General features: G+C 40.1%; 1 long non-coding RNA gene across 1 annotated transcript in view; it reads left to right on the forward strand.

Annotated features, from left to right (window-relative positions):
* Window positions 1–3,027: 3,027 nt before the first annotated feature.
* The window catches only part of LOC126161625 (uncharacterized), a 1,324,793-nt gene continuing 1,305,826 nt past the window's right edge, over window positions 3,028–21,994 (forward strand). The window contains exon 1 of the long non-coding RNA XR_007534935.1: window positions 3,028–3,849. This is a non-coding gene — a long non-coding RNA (uncharacterized LOC126161625). The remainder of the gene's footprint in view (window positions 3,850–21,994) is intronic.

A 21,994-nucleotide genomic window follows, 5' to 3' on the forward strand; every position in this document is an offset into this window, starting at 1 on the left:
ACCAGGCCACAGTCTTACAGCTGTCTAGGGTCCACCTGATGAGCCTGGGAGAGAAGCTACAGGCGATCTTGCGCTGTTAGCAAGGCACTCGCGCCGGCCGTCTGCTGACACAGCCCATTAACGCCAGTTATCGCCGCACTGTCCTCACGGATACGATCTACGTACGTCCCACAATGATTTCTGAGGTAATTTCGTGCATTGTAGCTTGTCTACATCTACATGGATACTCTGAAAATCACATTTAAGTTCCTGGCAGAGGGTTCATCGAGCCACCTTCACAATTCTCTATTATTCCAATCTCGTATGGCGCGCGGAAAGAACGAAGATCTATATCTTTCCGTACAAGCTTTCGTTTCCCACATTTTATCGTGGTGATCGTTTCTCCCTATGTAGGTCGGTGTCAACAAAATATTTTCGCATTCGGAGGAGAAAGTAGGTGATCGTAAGTTCGTGAGATGATTCCGTCGCAACGAAAAACGCCTGTATCATTTCCGTGAGCCTCTCTCAAATATTTCGCGATAATACAAAACGTTCTGCCCTTCTTTGAACTTTTTCGACGTACTCCGTCCTATCTGGTAAGGTTCAAATGGCTCTGAGCGCTATGCGACTTAACTTCTGAGGTCATCATTCCCCTAGAACTTAGAATTTCTTTAATCTAACTAACCTAAGGACATCACACACATCCATGCCCGAGGCAGGATTCGAACCTGCGACCGTAGCGGTCGGGCGGTTCCAGACTGCAACGCCTAGAACCGCTCTATCTGGTAAGGATCCCACACCGCGCAGCGTATTCTAAAAGAGGACGGACAAACGTAGTGTAGGCAGCCCCCTTAGCAAATATGTTGCGTTTTCTAAGTGTCCTGCCAATATAAGGCAGTCTTTGGTTAGCCTTTCCCACAACATTTTCTATGTGTTCCTTCCAATTTAAGTTGTTCGTAATTGTAATACCTAGGTATTTAGTTGAATTTAAGGCTTTTAGATTAGACTGATTTATCGTGTAACCGAAGTTTGAGTTCCTTTCAGCAGTCATGTGGATGACCTCACACTTTTCGTTATTTAGGGTAAACTGCCACTTTTCGCACCCTTCAGATATTTTTTTCTAAATCGTTTTGCAGTTTGTTTTGATCTTCTGATGACGTTATTAGTCGATAAACCACAGCGTCATCTGCAAACAACCGAAGACGGCTGCTCAGATTGTCTCCCAAATCGTTTATATAGATAAAGAAAAGCAAAGGGCCTATAACACTACCTTGGAGAACGCCAGAAATCACTTCAGTTTTACTGGATGACTTTCCATCAATTACTACGAACTGTGAACTCTCTGACAGGAAATCTCAAATCCAGTCACATAACGGAGGCGATATTCCATAAGCACGCAATTTCACTACAAGCCGCTTGTGTGGTACAGTGTCAAAACCCTTCCAGAAACCCAAAATTACGGAATCGATCTGAAATTCCTTACTAGTAACACTGAATACTTCATGTGAATAAGGTGTTGGTTGTGTTTCATAAGAGCGATGTTTTCTAAACCCCTGTTGACTGTGTGCCAATAGTTTTCTTCGAGGTAATTCATAATGTTCGAACACAATATATGTTTCACAATCCTGCTGCATATCGACGTTAACGATATGTGCCCGTAATTAAGTGGAGTACTCTTACTACCCTTCTTGAATATTGGTGTGACCTGTGCAACTTTCCAGTCCTTGAGTACGGATCTTTCGTCGAGCGAACAGTTGTATATGATTGTTAAGTATGGAGCTAATGCATCAGCATACTCCGAAAGGAACGTAATTGGTATAGAGTCTGGACCAGAAGACTTGCTTTCATTAAGTGATTTAAGTTGCTTCACTACTCCGAGGATATTTACTTCCACTTTACTCATGTTGGTAGCTGTTCTCGATTCGAATTCTGGAGTATTTACTTAGTCTCCTTTTGTGAAGGCATTTTGAAAGGCTGTGTTTAGTAACTCTGCTTTGGCAGCAATGTCTTCGATAGTATCTCCATTGCTATCACGGAGAGAAGGCACTAATTGTTTCTTGCCCTTAACATATTTCACATACGACCAGAATCTCTTGGGATTTTCTACCAGGTTTCGACACAAACTTTCGTTGTGGAAAGAGTCTGTTAGCACTAAAAATTCTATGCAAACGCCGCTGCTCTCGGTCGTTAAGTGAAGATAGTCGGCCAATGGAATGTCCATGCCTCTAGCTCCAACTAACAATCTACGTTCAAAGTCTGTTAAGTCCTGTCATGCGGCCATAATCAGATCGGAAACCGTTTCACATGAACCACCTGAGTACAAATGACAGCTCCGCAAATACATTGCCCTTTTATACCTTGTGTACAATACTATCGCCATCTGTATAGGTGCACATCGCTGCCCAGTACTTTTGTCACCTCAGTCTGTAATTTAATAACAAACCTTATTCCTTCCTAAAGTCGATGTCATAAAAACACCTCCCTCCCTCCTTCCTTATTAAAACCATGGTATGTACTTGTAAATAATTGAAATTAAACGTGAACATTAGTATTAGAGGTCACAAAACACATATGTTATTCAGAAATTGTATGGCTTTCATCTGGAAATACAATAAGAAAAATTTATACAGCGTGTAATAAGAATTTGCTACTATGACAAATTAAATGTTTATAAAAATGTACCTAAAGCTCTAACCAGATTGGATGGTGTGGTACATAGGAAAGGCCAAATTGCATTTAAGAACGTCCTGTGACTTCCACAGACATGCGTTTCTGGGTGTTGAATTTCCAGCGAAGATTCTCAGATAACGAGTGAAGCGCTGATGATGAAGCTGTGTCTTCGAAACTTCATTGTTGCAGTCACGAGTCCGTTTGGTCAGGTGCAGCATCGGCAGCACACGCCTACACAGGCCCGCAGCATCCCCGCTGTTCGTCCCGGGCGGCGGCGGCGCACTGAGCCCAGCCTGACTCCGCTTCCCCCCCAGCGTTGCGCCTTTGTCGCCGGCGATCTGGCTCCGCCTCGGCTCCCCATTCCGAGTCCAACTCGTGACCGCGACGGTTGCGTCAGGGGCGTGCTCGTTGCTGCCGACGGTACCGCTGCAGCCCGCGCTCCTCGCCGGGCGTCCAGCTTCTGTGTCTCTTCTTTTTCGTCAGCAAGAACCAGACCGCCACTCCCTCGGGTCGCGCGAGCCCGGCTGCAACGCAAGGCCGTCACCACCACAACCAGTCGTCCAAATTCGGTGGAAGACGACAGACGACTGTTACCTTCACCAGTGTTGGAGAGACGGCGTCGAATGGAAGATGTTTACCGTGTGAAAGTGTTAATCTGGTGTTGTTCATAGCGTATTGTTTGCGCGCTTTTTTTGTTTTCTCTCGAGATTCTATTCGCTAGTGTTTTCTCTGTATCTTCGAGATCACTCAGTGTCGAGTACCTCCCGTTACTGTCATTGACAGTCAAACCACAAGAAAGTTAACACTAATCCGTCATTTTGCACTAACCGCGTTAGCAGAACACAAACATTTCTGAAAGTGAGAATGTCGACGAAAAGAACGTGTGACGTTTAGCGTGAATAGCACATTCAGTTTTCATTTGTGCGATTTTATGAGTGAGTAGCTAGTGCATGATAGTGTTATCTGTTGTGTGTTCAGTGTTAGCGGGTTGCAATGCGATGCTGACCGCAGGATCTGCAACGTAAAATTGTTTTTGATCTGTCATAGTTGGCTGCGCGTATCGCGTTCGCTGCGACAGTCTTTTGTCGACTCAGTCAGCGTGTGTGTGCGTGTGACGCAGGATGTTATTCCCGTGTTGTGCTTGACAGATACGATAAAACTGCGTTCATCGGATTGCAGCGGAACTTCGACTGGAAAAAGGTACGTGAATTTACTACTACTTCTTGCAAAATTGCCCCTTTTCAGGAAATAAAACCAAATACGGGCAGTTCTGTGTATGAACTGCAGTACACTGACCACTCAAGGAACATGCATACCCAATACAAACGAAAATAAGTAAGGGACGGCAATAAACACAAATTTTTGATTAGTCACTTTCAGGCGTATCATTGTGCGCTCGATGCTGTGCTTTGTAGTAGACATGCACTGTTTTCTTTCGCGTGCGTTAAAGTTGATATATCTTCGCGCGAAGCGGTTGGCTAGATATTCTTCCAATCACGCAACTGATAAACAAACACCTTACGTTCATTATTTCGCGGAAACTTTCTCTCTCGTTCATTTAAAGAGATGTAATAATATGTATTTTAGTGGATACTTGCGTGTAACTTTAAATGTTTTGTTAATATACTAGTCATACGAAGAACTTCAAGCGTATTCGCATTAGTAGGCCCTACGGTATTTCCACACGTAAATATTATAAATTGCCGAATGATAAGGCGGATCTTCGTTTGAATGACAGGGAAGAATAATGTTCCGAATAACACACTTTATTTCCTTACTCCACTGTTCATAGTCATTTCTACAAAAACAGTGTGTTCACCAAGAAAACCTAGCGTTCAACCTGTCATTTGAAAGTATATGCATACTTTCTCAGTTTATTGCAGGGAATGGAACGAATTTGTTGTCTGCATTTGACTGTAAGACGAAAACGATGGTTTATATTTCAACGAAGTGTATTTTTGCCGTGACATTAAAGACACGTACACCTAGGCCTAAATGAAATAATTGTAAGCACGAATGAATAGTTCGTGTTCCATTTCCGGAGCAGCAGATTCAAAGCTATATTATCACGAACAAACGTGCTGGATTATGCAAATGTAAAATTTTCAGTGTGCAGTGTATCCTGAAGCATTAGTTTACGTTCGACTTCATGTTGTTTGTACATTGTTGTACAGATTTCTCATACGTTATAGCGTGTCAGCTGAAATTTGTTGACAGACGTGCTCATTATAGCTACTTCGCGTCTGTGTGTCTGTTACGCGTTTCTCGTTTATAACGAGGAGCTTCTTTATCTTGAGCGGGAACACAGTGTAATTTTGAGAATTGATCGCCGCCATCTTGTGCTTTCGTGGTTCCGGAAAGGGTTATGATTTCGATGACTGTTATCGTTATCGTCACAGCCGTATTTTGTGGAGGCTGCCGTCCAGTCGATCTCTTATTCATTAGGCGCCGCACTCTTAATAAAAAATACCACGAATCACAATGCTATGCATGGATATTGATTGCGTCGCGCTAAAGATAACGCTCGGGATGCACAAGTCACTCTGATACTATGCTTGCCATAATTTCGATGCTGTGAATTAATGATGAATAGGCCTACTTTACACAGCAAATTATAATTATCTCCAGGGCAACATTTCTGACTTTTTCAGTAAGAGCTGTTGACTTACATGTTTTCCCATTTGCTGTTTATTTTCCATGTGTACCTACAGTTTTAACTGGACTGTTTCAAATCTTAATCTATAAGAAGACCATGTTCTTGCAAAACATACTCCAGAGCTCCTCATAAATAGTCATCTACCCTGCTGTTCTATTTATTATTTATTGTGCGACCGAGTTTGGTAAAAATCCATTATCCAATACAGATTTTTGTCAGCAACAAGGATTACTTATGTATATGTATCGGTTAAACACAATCTCAGAAATATAATATTTGTAAATAATGTTTAGTCACAAACAGGTAGATGCATGGAGTGTCAGACAACTATCCAAGGAATATACGTGTTTAGTTCAATCGGTATGGTATGTCACTTCTTTCCCTTCCTTGGATAGTTAGTTGACACTTCATTCATCTACCCCTACATGATTAAACATTATTTAGAAATATTATATTTTTGAAGTTTAGTTTCTTATCTATGTATGTAACTCATGCAGATAAAAATCTGTGGTGAATAATGGGCTTTGACCGAAACCGGTCGCAGAAAAAGAACAAATCGAGTAGCAGCTTAAGGTGTTGTGTGCATGATTTCATTTCTACCATTTTTAAAAGCCATTGAACACAACTTAAAATAGTTAAATGATTAACCACTTGTCCATAATTTCCAACTCTTATCTTACTGCTTTCGATCTATGAAAATTGTGAATTCACTAAATGAATGTAAATGCTGATGAAATATTTGTTTTGATATAACGATTCCAGTTTCGCTCAGTTGAATCCATAGAGATTTATTTCATTCGGATTTAAAGCACAGCCATTTTATGTCTCTAATTATAGTGGCAGAAGCATCGGTGTTTATGGCGATAAAGTTGCTCATATTTTATAGGTATCAAGGAGAGAAGAGAGGATAATATTGTGGGAACAAATATTTTTCTAGAAACTATTTAAAGAAAATTTAGAAGTAGTACTCAACAAAGTAAAACAAGAAGTTTCTTTCGAATTAAGGATTCGTTACTCTGTCTTCCAGTTACAAGCAAAAGAGAAGAATCTTAAATCTCAATATGTTGACAATGAAGTAAATACGAATGCTTAGTATGAACACGGTAACATAACTTGTCAGCTACAGGTCGCAATAGTAGCGCTTAAGAAGGAAAATATATAAGTTATATAAGAGACAAAATGTACTCATGTGTGCTGTGAACAGTTATCTGAGGAATCAACCACATGTACAGTATAAAATCATCTTAACCAAAGGACCAAAACTACAAGACAGTGCCTCATATACACCATGTTCATGTGTCATGCGTATCTTTCGGATAAAGAAGTCATATACACTCAGACGTAAATCATGTATTTCCCAGTTAGGAGAAAGTGAATTGATAATGTGGCAGGTATTTCAGTATCATAATGTAGTATCTTCTATTGAAACGTATTCTATTAAAGACAGTTCAGAGAGAGTGTGCGTTTAAACTACGGTGGCCGTATCGAAGTGGCATTTACCGAAAAATAGTATTTGTAGATTGTTTGGATTTTAGACGTTTACCACGCCATCAACTATTGAAGTAGAACTGTAGATGTCAGAAGGTTTCTTTCGTTTCTTATAACGTGTGAATGGAATAGATAACTTGAAAATGGTTTATTCACATTTGATTAAACCCAATAAATTAGAAATATTTTATTCTCATATGTTTTCACGAACTGAATTCAAAAATTATCTTAAAAATTATCGATTAGCTCTTGCATTGGCGATGCAATTTCGTCATTTTTCTTCATCCACATCTTTAACTATGTTAATTTTGTTTTGTAAGGTGGCACCCTTGTTAATGACAATAACACTTTTCTGCAGCCGTCTCTACGTTTTAAACATAATTCCAGCAGCTGTGACTGCGAGTTTCATATCGTTTGTATTGCAACTAGTGCATACTTTCTGTTTTCCATTTGCTTTTGAAGTCTATAATTTTTAAAATCAAAATGACACGAAAATGTTTAGATTCAGTGAATAATTTTTGTTGCATTTGTGTTGAATAACATTTTCGTCACGGAAATTCAATTGACACCTCTTGTGGAGACTGCCTATTGGCATTATTTTGCCGGCCGGTGTGACCGAGCGATTCTAGGCGTTGCAGTCTGGAACCACGCGACCGCTACGGTCGCAGGTTCGAATCCTGCCTCGGGCATGGATGCGTATGATGTCCTTAGGTTGGTTAGGTTTAAGTAGTTCTAAGTTCTAGGGGACTGATGACCTCAGATGTTAAGTCCCATAGTGCTCAGAGCCATTTGAACCATTGGCATTATTTTGGTATGAAGGTGGAGGACTAGGATAAGTCAGGGTTCCACATGTGTTGTTTGGTTATGCCATGAGAATGGCTGGAAAACGAAAAAAACCTATGGATTCTTCTGTGCCTATGGTTTTACGGGTGCCTGCAGACCATATAGATAACAGGTATTTCTACTTGATGCTATCGGTAAAGGCAGACTGACCAATGAAGAAAAAGAGGAGCAGTTCAGCACCGTAATCTTTCATCTGCTATTCGTCCTGTTCCACATTCGGAGTGTTTGCCAGTTCCTACTCCATCCCAAAGTTACGAGTGTGAAGCAGAAAATGAAGACATTGTGGAACAAGAAGAACCAAACAAGCCTTCCACATCCTCTGAGTGATTTTGACAGAAAAGACGATAAGTTGCACGGACTGAGTCAAGTGGAATTGTGTGACCTCATTTGAGACCTTGTGTGTGGAAGGGTCAAAACTACAACAATGGAATCTTCTCTCCAACATGTCAGGGTCTCATAGAACATCGTCATAGGGATGTGATTCCATCTTTCAAGAAGGAAAACAATCTCGTTGTTTGTAACTTACTGGCAGATTAAAACTGTATGCCAGACCGACACTGGAACTCAAGACCTTTGCCTTCCGCGGGAATTTATCGGTCCGGCATACAGTTTTAATCTACCAGGAAGTTTCATTTCAGCGCATATTTGGCTACAGACCAGAAAATTTCATTCTGGAGACATCCCCCAGGCTGTGGCTCAAGGTGCCACTAGTCTTGCAAGGTTCGCAGGAGAGCTTCTGTGTAGTGTGGAAAGTGGGAGATGGGGTAAAGTTGTGAAGAGGGATCGTGAGTCATGCTTGGGTAACTTAGTTGGTAGAGCACTTGAGCGCGAAAGGGAAAGGTCCCGAGATCGATTGTCGGTCCGGCACACAGTTTTAATCTGCCAGAAAGCATCTAGCATCTTATAAGTGTATACTTCGCTGCAGATTGAATCATGTTGTTTACTGCGACGTTAATTGCTAATGAAATTTGAATTTGAACCTTGATTCAACTGACTGGAGGCTATTCACAAACCTTTGCGAGCCTAGATTGAAAGGTGTTTTAGGCCTACTTCAAAACAGCGGCTGTTCTCCTCCTATTTCCTTCGACCGTACAGTTCACATGAAGATTACTTGTTGGAGAGGGTCGGTGGTTGGGGCTGAAGGGATGAAAAAGACATGTTAGTACGGCAGTCCTCTTCGACTCCCATCAGATATACTGAACACAAGTGGAAAATCTCTGGCGATGTAACGTCATCGCTGTACTATTAAAAATGTAAATGGGCTACACTAAAAACATGTCCAAAAGGACAGACAACATTCTGATCCAGTAGCCACTATTAATTCAGACACAACGGAATTACAGAAACCGGCTGCGGGTGGCCAATGATTTAAATCAATGGAGAAAGTTGGAATCTGTTCTGGATCAGGATTTGGAACCGGTTCGAATCCTGGTCCGGCACGAATTTTCTACTTCCCCATTGCTAAATTAATTCCCGCTCGCAGCCAATGTCTGTAATTCCTTTGTGTCTTAATGGAAGATTTTGTCAAAAGTGTAACCCGATGAGGTCAGGCTTTTAAGTTCTGTAAGACAAGTGATACAACAGTTAAGAAATGTAGTTTTCTGTGCCACAAATTTTCAACTCGTAAAGGAGCCCACATTTGACCGTATTTTAGATGTAAAAGTATAGCAAGCTTGGAAGGCGTTAAGAGGAATCATTCTTAAATTTTTAGACAACCAAAGAGATGACAACTGGTGTTAACTGGTGACAGTACTTCTGCAAAAATACCATCACCTTCGATGCAACTTGCTCTTTAAAATCCGTTATCTCCATTCACAAATTTACTTTTTCCCTTATAGTTGTAGAGTTGTCGGTTACGAAAACGAAGAAATTATCCATCATGACGTTTCTGTAATGGAACAAAGATATCAGGGACGCTGGACTGAGCCAAAGCTTGCTGATTACTGCTGCAGTGTGTGTGTGTGTGTGTGTGTGTGTGTGTGTGTGTGTAGGGATGCTCTGGAACTCGGCAACAAAAGGCAAACCAACAGGCAACAATTTCATAAAGCCATCACGTGATTCACTTCAGACCTAACAAACTGCCAGATATTCCTTCACCAATTTAAAACTCTTATATGTAATTATCATTTTTAAAAGTGCCAAATAGACTTTATTGCTGTATTTTTGACTGCAGTTTAATCATAGACACTCTGCAACATACGTCATAATAAAAAGTTAAATACTAACATCTGCTCACAAATATCATAGAACTTAGTTTATAATAAAGAATTTTGTCTTCAGTGACAGTGACATACTAGAGAAAGAAGTATTATTCTTAATTCTGCACACATCTTAAACATGGAACCATGTGCATCTGCATTCCTTAAGGAAACTTTCCAAGAAGCTTAATTTGCTGTCGATGGCTTGTTACTGAAAACAATTTCCATGAAAATAACAGGTAATTTTATGGAACGTATCGTATACAACATACATTAAATGCTTTACAGAAGAGCCTTAAAAAAATAAACTGTAGGTATCACAGATCAATCACGAATGTCTTGCTCATTGTGGGAAACTAAAATAATTATGCTCATCATGTACAGGTAGGGCATAAACCAACAGGTTTCTGTTTCAGAAGTAAAACTTCTCCCTCGTTTAGGAAATGACTCACTTCGGACAAATATGCCCTGCCTACATTTACGTTAATTAAGCATTGCAATAATGACATCTTTCCTGCTGCTCTGTGCAATTAAAATTGTTTTCATCAGTTTTACATAAAGACATACTGCTTACTCAGCGCCTCTTATACGATACATATATTTGGCCCTCTGAAGATGCGCCTTGCTATCTACAGCTAGGCGTCTATGGTCTAAATATAGAAGTAATTTTTTGGGAAAGTCATTGTTAGTGTTTCGTCACATGTACGATACCTTTTTGCATTAAGAAACACTGGAATAAGTAATGTAATGAGAGTGTCATCATTTTACACATTTAACCCTAAAATTAGGAGGTTAATGCCAGACAATTGCGATATAGAAGCATGTTAAAACGATTTTATCGCACATCTAATATACAAATATAGCAAAATATGTTTTTCTGACAACTTGCAATGTGTCAACGATAAGCGAAACACACATGGCAGACAATTAGCCTTTTATCTAATCACGGAGACGGACTTTATATACTTAGAAGATAATTCCAGTTAAAGTGTTTTGAATGAAGTTTAAACTGTTGGAAATATGGTGGGGGGAAAGCTAGACCGCAAATGCTTTTCAAATTTTTCGGCATTACGTTGAAGGCAGTTATCTGAATTGAGTATATCATTTTCCTATACTAAAAATATGTGGGATGAAGACTTTGCAGTGACACGAAATTTTCACTGTAAGAATTATATGTGGCTCAGATCTAAGTGCTTATTGCTGCATTAAAGATACCTGCGTATGTGGAACAACATAATTAAAAGTTAACATACAATAAAACGTGAAAACAAAGACAGGACTGAATTTGTTTGTGTAAGCTAGCCACTGAATAAAAGCACAATGAGAGAATTTTTATTATTCCCAGAAATAGTTAACATATAGAAGAGCCTAAACGGCCGAATTTGCTGTAGGGTAGTGACTGGCTGTTCAAGAAGCAATATACTGCAAACTTACGTCACTGCCGATAAACCTTCCCAGCAAACGACTCGCACTTTTATCTTACCGGTTACTTAATATGTGTTTCAAATTTTATCTGTCGGCATAATGTTTTGCTCCGCTCTTCGGTCTAGTAAGTGCTTATGTATACAAGCTTTCTACAACATAAACAGTGAGAGAAAAACGGTGGGATTCATATGGGTAAAATGTAGTTGGGCAGCTATAAATAACTGACAAGCCGAGTGCTGGGCAATCTAGTTACGTGTCATCTAACCATGTTTAGCCGTCCCACGATTTGAACACAATAGTCACTCTTAATTAACACGTTTTCAGTCCATTCCTGTTTTCTGGTATGCGTTCCGTTGCTTAGGAAATAGTAATGTCAGAATCATCTGCAACAGCTATTCCTTCATTTTACTAGTCATTCAGGTATGAAAAAAAGTCAACTGATGTCCAATAACTCGCGCTACTAGTTTCGTTCCTAATTTCTGGAAATGTGAATTACATCTCCATCTGGGGAAAACTGTTTTCGCTTTATCACATATTTCCGTAATATATTATCCGTTTACTTCCTGGATTTGGACCAACAAAAAATTATTACTGACACTAATGTCGAGAAACTTACAAATTGATTTCTGTGTGGGGTCTTGGTAGAGGTGGCTTATACACTCCTGGAAATGGAAAAAAGAACACATTGACACCGGTGTGTCAGACCCACCATACTTGCTCCGGACACTGCGAGAGGGCTGTACAAGCAATGATCACACGCACGGCACAGCGGACACACCAGGAACCGCGGTGTTGGCCGTCGAATGGCGCTAGCTGCGCAGCATTTGTCCACCGCCGCCGTCAGTGTCAGCCAGTTTGCCGTGGCATACGGAGCTCCATCGCAGTCTTTAACACTGGTAGCATGCCGCGACAGCGTGGACGTGAACCGTATGTGCAGTTGACGGACTTTGAGCGAGGGCGTATAGTGGGCATGCGGGAGGCCGGGTGGACGTACCGCCGAATTGCTCAACACGTGGGGCGTGAGGTCTCCACAGTACATCGATGTTGTCGCCAGTGGTCGGCGGAAGGTGCACGTGCCCGTCGACCTGGGACCGGACCGCAGCGACGCACGGATGCACGCCAAGACCGTAGGATCCTACGCAGTGCCGTAGGGGACCGCACCGCCACTTCCCAGCAAATTAGGGACACTGTTGCTCCTGGGGTATCGGCGAGGACCATTCGCAACCGTCTCCATGAAGCTGGGCTACGGTCCCGCACACCGTTAGGCCGTCTTCCGCTCACGCCCCAACATCGTGCAGCCCGCCTCCAGTGGTGTCGCGACAGGCGTGAATGGAGGGACGAATGGAGACGTGTCGTCTTCAGCGATGAGAGTCGCTTCTGCCTTGGTGCCAATGATGGTCGTATGCGTGTTTGGCGCCGTGCAGGTGAGCGCCACAATCAGGACTGCATACGACTGAGGCACACAGGGCCAACACCCGGCATCATGGTGTGGGGAGCGATCTCTTACACTGGCCGTACACCACTGGTGATCGTCGAGGGGACACTGAATAGTGCACGGTACATCCAAACCGTCATCGAACCCATCGTTCTACCATTCCTAGACCGGCAAGGGAACTTGCTGTTCCAACAGGACAATGCACGTCCGCATGTATCCCGTGCCACCCAACGTGCTCTAGAAGGTGTAAGTCAACTACCCTGGCCAGCAAGATCTCCGGATCTGTCCCCCATTGAGCATGTTTGGGACTGGATGAAGCGTCGTCTCACGCGGTCTGCACGTCCAGCACGAACGCTGGTCCAACTGAGGCGCCAGGTGGAAATGGCATGGCAAGCCGTTCCACAGGACTACATCCAGCATCTCTACGATCGTCTCCATGGGAGAATAGCAGCCTGCATTGCTGCGAAAGGTGGATATACACTGTACTAGTGCCGACATTGTGCATGCTCTGTTGCCTGTGTCTATGTGCCTGTGGTTCTGTCAGTGTGATCATGTGATGTATCTGACCCCAGGAATGTGTCAATAAAGTTTCCCCTTCCTGGGACAATGAATTCACGGTGTTCTTATTTCAATTTCCAGGAGTGTAGATGGCGTTACTTCTGCATGTGCTTTTTGTCTCACAGAAGCTCATCTAGATGACATTGCATGCCACCTAAAAAAATTCCCCTAAAATATCTTTTTGACGTCTTCCACAGCAAACGTAAATTTCTTGCACCACTGTACAAAGAGCTGCAAGTTATATAGGCCGAGGCTCTATAAAGTAACAGAAGTGCACCAGCCTGGTGATCTCTCGCACAGGGTTAGGTTTTGCGAATGGATTTTGAAACAAATGCATAACGTTGAAATGGATGCTTAAGTCATTCTGTTTTGAGACAGGGCTTAGTTCCATTTACATGGGTATGTAAACTCCCAAACCTGCCGGCTTTGGAGCTCTGATAAACCTATTCTGCGTCACAGTTAAGAGTTAAAGGTATGTGCAAACCATTTTGCAACCGTTTTTAATGAACTGAGTGAAACAGAACAAAGCTTTGCGTTTTTGTCAACAGCATTTGCAAAGGCTCATACGGTCATTGTTTCTTTGCATACAAATCACGCTGTCTTCTATGACAGAGTCCTTATCAAAAATATCTGCCCCGCTCGAAATCCCTATTTAATCGCCGCGAGTCAATTTATTCAAAGAGAATTACATCGCGTGATGAAGAATTTCTTGAGTAGATGTCATAAATGCGTGGAAAACAATGGCAGGCAGTTCCGGCATCTCCTTTCATGACGTGGGTGAGTACAAAATCTATTTGCACATATTTTAAATTCAGTACTGCGGTAGTAGACGGACGACATGTCATCTAGTTCGGAAGACAACGGAGTGCTCACTGCCCACCATCTACTGCTCCATGCGTGAGGTCATCAGATAAATGGAACACACTGTACTTTTATTGTGAACACCATACACTCTATCCTTTGTACAACAGCCAAGACAAATACAACGATATTTGGTAAATGACGTAGGTGACAGGACCACACTGTGTCAACGTCTGTAACAACCCCATGCTGGTGATAAGATTTCCAAGTCTTGCCGTTCATACAGACCAGACAATAAGGATCATTCCTATTCTTTCCAAATCGGTTTGCAGTAATAGTGTACTAACAGATTTTGGATACTGAAATGAAAGTATTTCCCTTAATAATACGATTAGTGGTTTGCATTTTCTTTACTATTAAACTGAAGAGCATCCTCCTCCATTTTTCAAAGCAGTCAAATGGTTCAAATGGCTCTGAGCACTATGGGACTTAACTAAGGTCATCAGTCTCCTAGAACTTAGAACTACTTAAACCTAACTAACCTAAGGACATCACAAACAACCATGCCCGAGGCAGGATTCGAACCTGCGACCGTAGCGGTCGCGCGGTTCCAGACTGTAGCGCCTAGAACTGCTCGGCCACCCCGGCCGGCCAAAGCGTGAGGTCACATATACTAACAGAAGTTCAGAAATCCATCACAACTGGTCGAATAAACAGAAATACCTACTCATTTCATTTATCAGCTCCGAAGACGATTGTACACGTAAGACCACCTAAATTAATTACATTGAACGTACGTGACAGACTTCTTCAGGCAACCAGGAGGGTATTTCAAAATGTATAGAGTATTGACGAATATTACTGTTGGGAGAAAGTCGGTGGAGAGAAATAATAAAGAATAACCTGAAGTAATTAACATAGAACGTAAAGATTTTTTACTTAGTGACCAATTTACTCAGGCCCAATCCTTAACAGTTCACTATATATTTCCTTAGTTTGTTTCAACGCTGTTTTTGTTAATTTACTTTACTTAGCACCAAAAGTAAACTGGCCTAGAATTATCACAACTGTTATACGCTATTCTGTTGGTTCACACATTTTAAAAGGCAAATTATTTTTCACCCATTTTTGACAAGATTACAAAGGAAGTCTTCTGTTGACAGCCTCCTTTATTTAGTCTACGTGATGTGCATATCCTAGATATTTAAAATTGCAATGTGCGAAGTATTTATACAGGAAAAACAAGCAATCTTGAAACTTATTCATACCTTCAAGTACCTTGCTTTTAAGATCTCTCAATACCCGAGTTTTATTGTAGTTGAGTATTTTAATGTTTTGTAACTTTTTCTGCTCACAACAAACTGTAATGAAGATATCAATCTTTTCTGAGGTGGAATACTTTCGTCCATACTCATATCTTGTTTTTCATTGGTAATTATTGTACATAGGGTCTTTCCATGGTCTGTACAGCCTTCTCTTCTTTTTTGGTTTACAGTTTTTAATTTTCATGCTAATTTCGTGAAATTTCTTGAATACTTGTTCTTCATAGCATTTCTTACGAATTCATCTGGTCCATAAAGGCTTTTGCTGCTGTAATTTTTCATTTTTTTTATTTTAAGGTTTTATTATGATAGTGTTGCAATTTTGTTTGTAAGTTATAATTCACTTCTATTTGGTAAAACACCGATATCGTAAAATTTTAAGCAGGTTTGTAAATTACTTTTGTCTCATAAGTGCGTATTTATTGTTCTGTGATTATTCCCAAACTGTGAAACTCAGACATCTATATGTCATTAGTTAGTGAGACATAGACTAAATAACTATAATGGTTAATTTTTTTATCATTTGGAATTCTTTCCTACATAAGCCAGTGTTTGTTCTCTTCATGAACATCTTTACATCGTATTGTTTCCATATTTTGACTAGAAGAAAGTTTCTTATGTCAGTTCTTTTCATTTTTAAAAAGCAGTATTACAAATTAACAAACAAAATAGTTTAGTCAAATGTATGTGCTTCTGTGTATCACCATATTAAAATGAGTATGAATTTGTGATTATTTTATAGAGTGGATCAAGTACTACTTACTTGCCTCAGCCCACTGTTTGTTGTGATATATTGTTTCAATTTATTGTCTGTGTTTGGAGGAAAGATGTAACTTTGTGCAAACTTCTTAAAGCTTTTGTTAGGTGTGGCTGATATCTCCTTCATAATAGCCAAGTAACATTAGGAAATGTATTTTCCTGTATAAATAAATACCACGTGAGTTTCCATATTAAGCTATTTTTTATTTCTATACTTTATCCCATTCTCCTAAATCCATTGTTCCTCCACAAACGGCTCTCCGATACCATTTTTAGTTTATTACTCAGAACTCTAGCATAATCTACACTGGGTCCTCTATATATATTTACAACGATTTTTAAATACAGAAAGAATCATGGTTTTACAGCATATATTAAATAAATACACCACCCTAACGTTCAGAAACAAACCAATCATACTTCAACAATTTTCCTCTTAATGAGAGCCGAACCCCACTTCTTGTGCCAAAATTTGCACCGTACCTTTCCGTTTCTGCTGTGTGAGTTCCATGCTACTATAGTGTAAAAAAGGAAAGATAAGTAGCTGAACATTTAAATGCAACTCCTGATCCATTTAATAACAGTCATGACAGTCAAGAACATAAATTTTAAATTTGTTTAAAAAGTTACACGAGAATATTTTATGGAGATAGGCATGATGTAACACTGACTTGCTTTGGAATCCTTGTTGCAGCTATGAATTGAACAAAAGCATATTAATTGTGTGTGGAAATTAATGAGGTGGTCATCAGTGTTGTACTGAACGCTAGTATTTTACCGTGAGCTCTAGGCATCACGTAATCAGTGTTGTATTGAACGCTAATATTTTATCTTGAGCACAAGGCGTAACGTAATCCTTTCGACACACCACTAGCATCAGACGAAAACGTCGCAAAACATATTCTGTTAATGCAATGCAGAAGATCAGACACAGCGAAATCCACTTGTTGATGATGATGCTGGCATGACAGTCAGAATGGCTCGTGGATTGCATGCTAGTAAGTTAGTCAGTCAGTCAATGTCCCAAAGACCATTTGAGTGATTCTTCTATCGAAATAATATGTTCAGTCCGTTTACAAGATATGTACACATGATTATCGTTCACTTTTATGAACAGTTTTTAGTCCTATTCATGCAACTACACTTAAAAACAAGGGCTTTTTTACACGCTACAAGTCTTTAAATAGGAGTTCATCCATAGAGTAGAAGCTGGCCAGGAATTGGAATAACATAGAACTATTTTATTTGTCCACTGAGGACGGAATTATGCGAGAACACTGACTTTTCCTCGCCAAGCAGTTTTTGCACCGCTCAGAATGTTTTATGTTCGCCCTTTTTTGTTAAAAGCATACACTTAAACGCACAAATTGAGTGCTTCATCAGCGGCATCCCGTGGAGATCTGTCACGTGCGAACTAAAAATGTTCACGTAGATTTATTGTGTGTGCAGACCGTAGGTTCTTGTAGTGTTCAGTAAAGCAATGAGCAGGAGTAATAGAGCCACCGTCTCACAGTGGTGCACAGGTATTTTCTTATTCCAAGAAACACTTGTCCCGAGAATTGATTCATGTAGTTGTGTAAAACTACTCTATAGCGCTAGTGGCCAAAATGCCAGTGCCTTGAGAGGAGTTAGAGAAGAGTAACGGATTTTTATTTCCTGTTTTCTCCATTACAGATCACAGTGGTATGCTATTGTCGATGATTGTAGAGGGCGATAAAGATTAATAATCCTGACACCAAGTAAACATTTCCAGCCATGTGAGACGAGGCGCATTCTCATCCTGGAAAATTCAACCACTGTTGGGAGCAATGCCTCCATTGAGTGCACATGGTCAACTGGTATGATTTCACACACCCACAATTGGTTTTCCATTGAAATATGACCTACGACCCACTTCATTTCCATCCTGGTGTAAGTCTTCCTATATGGGCAGCTTTTAGGCGACATCTGTCTTCAGCAAGTGAGATGTCTTACAGTACAGTGCCATTAACAGATGAGCCACGTGGGATTAGCCGAGCGGTCTTTGGCGCTGCAGTCATGGACTGTGTGGCTGGTCCCGGCGGAGGTTCGAGTCCTCCCTCGGGCATGGGTGTGTGTGTTTGTCCTTAGGATAATTTAGGTTAAGTAGTGTGTAAGCTTAGGGACTGATGACCTTAGCATTTAAGTCCCATAAGATTTCACACACATTTGAACATTTTTGAACCATTAACAGATGAATGGATATAGTAAATGTATTGTCGTGTTAGTGTTGTTCTTGACGAGAAGAAGAAGGTAGGACCAGCCCTAGCAGAGATACATCTATATTGCGCAAGCCACTTTATGGTGTATAGTGGACATACTACTTGCATCACTAAACTTTCCTGTTCCTTTCGCGAATGAATGTGAGGAAGCCTCTGCATGAGCTGTAATCTGTAATTTTCTTATCGTGATCATTTCGCGAGATGTATTTGGGATGAACCACTATGTTGTCTGACCTTGATCGGAACGCGTGCTCGTGGAATTTTAATAATGAACTTTTCCATTGTACACAACGCCTCACTTGTAGCGTCTGACACTGGAATTAAATATTTCTGCAAAACTTTCACGCTTAGTAAACTGTTATGATACGAGGCGCTATTCTTTGGACTTCCTCTCTCGTCCGTTAATTCTAAGCCACTTCTTTCGTGAATGAATTCGATTTCCTTGGCATACTTCCACCGGATCTCAGTCTGACAGGTGCTTTCCTACAACTTCGGTTGCAAATATTGCATATCAGCTGAATCTATTTATTTATTCCGGAAAACACTGTACAATACATTGCCGACGGTACGTTCTTTTATTATTAGCCATATTTGTCCTATTCCATTTCCGAGTAGAGCGACGAAGAAAGGCTGGATGTCTTGGTACTTGCCCTAATCTATCTTAAGCAGTAAAAGGAATCCATTAAATTTCAGTTACACGATAAGTCATACAAATGTAATGGCTAGCAATTCAACTAAATTGATAGAAGAGCGAAAGTTGCCAGGCAAGCTACTCAAAATGGTTGGCTGCAACACGAAATTACATCATTTTATTCGAAGAAACAAACCCAAAATCAAAAATTGTATGAAATCCGTCAGCAGACAGCAAAAAAATTAAACAACCCTGCTATTTTCGCTTCCGTCACGGAAAAAGTCGAATGCTGCACATGAAGAGCATTACAAAAAATGCCGCCAAAGCATAAAAGGAAAATTTCAAAGCTTGGATTGCACCACACAAAACCTAAAAACAGCATACATAACACTAAGTGACAATGGACAACAGCTCGTAGAAAATGTTTTAAAACACAATATTGAGTCAAATGAACAAGTAGATCTCATTATAGAATCTGAATGTATTCTCAGCACAGAAGGGAAACGGTCACAGTCATGTAAATACGGGGAAACTGAGCAATTAACAAAAGAAGAAATTAAAACATAGCAACAGATTAAAAAAGATAACAATAAACCCAAAACTAGTTGTGATGATCAAAACAATTAAAAATCTAAAGTAAATCTGCAAACATTAGAAGCTGTTACAATAAATCTGACAAAGACAATGTAGGAAAACACAAAATAATTAATCTGCAAAAACAACATGAAAATTCAAAATCAGATCCAGTAAACAGGTTAAAATCTCACTAAAAATTTTAACTCAAACATTTGTCAAACAGGAGAAACAGAGACTGGTACAAATAAAATCCATAGGCACCCAACATGTGTTGTCAGGTTCCCGTCTACCCGATAGTAAATTTCAGAGCAGCTCCTTCAGACCTACTAGTACAGCAAATGCAATCACAAGTCACCTAATACTCTATACTTGAAAATGACAGATCAATAAGAAATAGCATTCACGTAATAGAACTCTTAAAGGGTATATAAATCCCATGCACAATAACACTGCTCTCCTTCGATGTTCAGTTGCATGCCTATTAATGAAAGAAGTAAACTAATTGAAGAAAAACTGAAAACACACAACCAGAGACCTCCTGAACATATATCTGAAGCAATAAAATTGTTACTGTTGCAAACAAAACTATTTTAAACCAATCGGAAATACTAGATATAAGAACATCATTTGCCTTTGGGTTCACATGTTTCAGAAACATTAGCCAACCTCTTCGTTAATAAAATACAGAAACTCATATTTGAAGATATAATAACAAGAAAAGCAACGCCGTCTCTACTAGTACAGGTATATGGATTGCATAATATGCGTGATAGATGAACCTCAAAACGAAATACAATTACATAACGCCATAAACATTAGACACAAGAACATAAAATTTACAATAGAAGAAGAACAAGTAAACACTACTTTCTAGATACAACCATGAGAAAAGACGATCAGAACCATACTTTTGACACATACGAAAAAACCACAACAGACGCAATAATAAATGCAATTTCAAACCACCCTCAGAATCACAAACAAGCTGTTATCAGGTACATGCTAAACAGGCTCAGTAAGATTCCACCATAAAACAGATAGCTTTAAAAATAGATACAAAGAAATGACAGTAGATAAATAAGGCACAATCGAAAGGAAATAGTACTGAATGAACAAACACAACAAATTTCGCTATATATAAACTGAATTCGCATACTTCAATTCGTCTGTATATGCAGGCTAATCTCAGAAAGTGCTGTGGGTATTTTGACCCGGTTTGGACTAACAGATACACTGCTTCCCGAAAAAGTTTTTGTATATAATTTGTAGATACTTCGTACAAATTTTCCGAATTATAATGAGTCAAAGTTAAGTTGTGAAAACAATGACTTTGCCACCTAACGAACAGCCACCATAACTCTAGAGATCAGCAGTGACGCAAGAATGCAGCAAGTGGCATCTAATTCGTATCTCGTGTGTTGATCTACAGTGCTGAAAAATCTACAGTGAGATGACTGTCAGAACATATGCCGCAAGGTATAAAGAGAATGGCATGGAAAACCAGTACAAAACATTCAACACCTGCAGAGTACTTTTAACAAGAATACCATAGATCAAGCACTATAGGAAGAGATATGAATATTATAAGATTCAGTAAGGACAGACACTTCCTCCGTTTAAAAAACGAACTTATCTATACGCACAGGATTAACACACAATAAGTCACTCAGTGACCAAACAAACAGAGGAATCGAGACACGGTATAAAATAAATGAAAATATTCATCTAACGGAAAAAATACAACCCCTTTCCCATCCTTCACACTCTCACCCTAACTTCCGCACCTCCCACCCCCTTCCCCCACAATCGAGTTTCATTTTACATCTTGATGCTCACACTTTTCGTCCAACTCATTCTCCCTCCCACTGCTTTGTACTCACTGTTCAGCGTGATTTGCCTCTCGCCCACCCCCTCCCCATCAACCTACTCATCATTTAGATTTTTAAATCCATCTCTACTGCCTTATTTCTCTGACGCATTAAATAAATACGTACAAACATAATTTAATGCACGTACCACAGAAAAAAGAACCATTTTAAACCAAAGGAAAACTGGTAGAGCACTTGCCCGCGAAAGGCAAAGGTCCCGAGTTCGAGTCTCGGTCCAACACACAGTTTTAATCTGCCAAAAAGTTTCATATCAGCGCACACTTCGCTGCAGAGTGAAAATTTCATTCTCAAAGAAAAACTAGTTGCAAAGTTGGTAACGCTAAACACACGATACAAATTTTGCCAGAAGGATACAAATAAAAAGTGTTACATTATGTTGTGTTTAACATAAAAAAAGCTTATTTCTGCAAAGCAGTGTGGGATTAGAGCAGAATCAACAGCAACAAACGAAGAAATAACCCGAAAACATGCAAGCAGACGGCGTTCCCTGTTGTGAGCGAAAAAGAGGCATGAAATACCGTAAG

This window comes from Schistocerca cancellata, chromosome 2 (assembly GCF_023864275.1).
Source record: "Schistocerca cancellata isolate TAMUIC-IGC-003103 chromosome 2, iqSchCanc2.1, whole genome shotgun sequence".
NCBI lineage: Eukaryota > Metazoa > Arthropoda > Insecta > Orthoptera > Acrididae > Schistocerca > Schistocerca cancellata.